The following is a 1548-nucleotide window of genomic DNA, read 5'->3' as shown; positions in this document are numbered from 1 at the left end:
ACGTCTGAGCCGGCATGTCATTTGTTTTATTGTCTTGTCTCTCATCATTGTATGAGGTGGGCATTAGCATGAAGGGTCTTGCCCAAGGACCCACACTGGATGGTGTTTTGTGCTCATTTTTTTGCCCCAAACGGGATTCGAACCCCCGTCTCCCACATACCAAACCTGTGCCTTACCAACTGAGCTATCCAGCTGCCCATATATATATATGTTTATGTTTCGAAAATTATTCACATCATCAAAAATGGCATTTGCATCACGGAAGGTGGAATATAGAATGACAAATTATGATAAAGTGACAAGAAACAACTTATGAACAATAAAACCAAGGAAAGAGTGAATGAGTACTTACAAGCTCCCGATCAATAGCACAATGATCGATTGTATTATCCAAAATGTAATTGTCCTCAATTATGTTTTAAATGAATTAATTAAATTTATTCGCATTCCACTTCCACTGGCAGCTGACATACATAATCAACCTACATAACTGAAGTTTGACAGCACCAGCCAAACCATACAGTCTAAGCAGTGAAGTAGATGGTCTCAGATGTTTCATAAATTACCTTGTCCCCTGATTGAGACAATAATGGTTGAGACAAATAGTTGTGTACGACCATTTTAAGTCTGACTGTGAACTAATTTGCCAGTCGCAAATAAACCTTGACAATACACTCCAGCTTCCAGAGTTGTTCTGGCACTCCCAGGAAGTAATTACCGTATTTTCTGCACCATAAGGCCCTTCCGATTATCAGGTGCACCTTCAATGAATGGCCTATTTTAAAACAGTTTTTATATGTAGGGCGCACTGCATTATGAGGCACATAGAATAGAAGCTACAATGAAGGCTGCGGTTGCGCTATGCATCCCTAGACCAGCGGTGGCCAACCCGCGGCTCGCGAGCCGCATGCGGCTCTTTGGCCGGCTCAATGCGGCTCCCGGGCTTTAAAACGACAAGCGTTGAAAACGCCTTGGCAGTGGCGCTGTCATTCAAACAAAGACGCCAAATACATAGAACTTACTACATCAGCCTATCATCAATCCCGTTACTTGATTGACATACAGGGCAACCAATCAGATGACAACTCAATCACCGCTTGTGCGCAAACAACGGTGCTCAGCGCTAAACGCTAAGCTAGTCAGCGAATTACCTCCGATTTTAAGGCAGTGGTGTCCAATACGTCAATCGCGATCGACCCGGAGCAAGCGGACTGGTCCCAAGTCGAGCGCGAACGTTGGGAGGAGAAAATAGGGGCGAAAAAAAACTGTGTGTCTGTGTGTTTCGATTCCGTTCATGTTCGATGATGTTCCGGCTGTCGCTCATCTTGGCGTGCGTGCGTGCTGCTTGCGTATGCGCCCGTGTACGTGGTTGGGCGCCCGCGTGTGTGTGTGTGTGTGTGTGTGTGTGTGTGTGTGTGTGTGTGTGTGTGTGTATTGTTGGGGGAAGAGCGGCCTCCTCTTTCCCGCGTGTTCGTTGAATTTCGGACGAGGAGAATGTTGGTAATCCAAATAAAGGCTGGAGGCGATGTACAGTTACTTCGTAGGGTT

The 1548-nt window shown here is 45.7% G+C and overlaps 1 protein-coding gene across 2 annotated transcripts in view; it reads left to right on the top strand.

The window, feature by feature from the left end:
* Positions 1-378: 378 nt before the first annotated feature.
* il16 (interleukin 16) overlaps positions 379-1548 on the top strand; it is a 49526-nt gene continuing 48356 nt past the window's right edge. For both annotated transcript variants that reach the window (XM_019874041.1, XM_019874040.1), the window contains exon 1: positions 379-383. The gene's annotated coding sequence lies outside the window, so the exon portion shown is untranslated. The remainder of the gene's footprint in view (positions 384-1548) is intronic.

This window comes from Hippocampus comes, unplaced genomic scaffold, assembly GCF_001891065.2.
Source record: "Hippocampus comes isolate QL1 unplaced genomic scaffold, H_comes_QL1_v1.1 scaffold499, whole genome shotgun sequence".
Lineage (NCBI taxonomy): Eukaryota > Metazoa > Chordata > Actinopteri > Syngnathiformes > Syngnathidae > Hippocampus > Hippocampus comes.
This window is presented reverse-complemented; position numbering and strand designations above follow the sequence as displayed.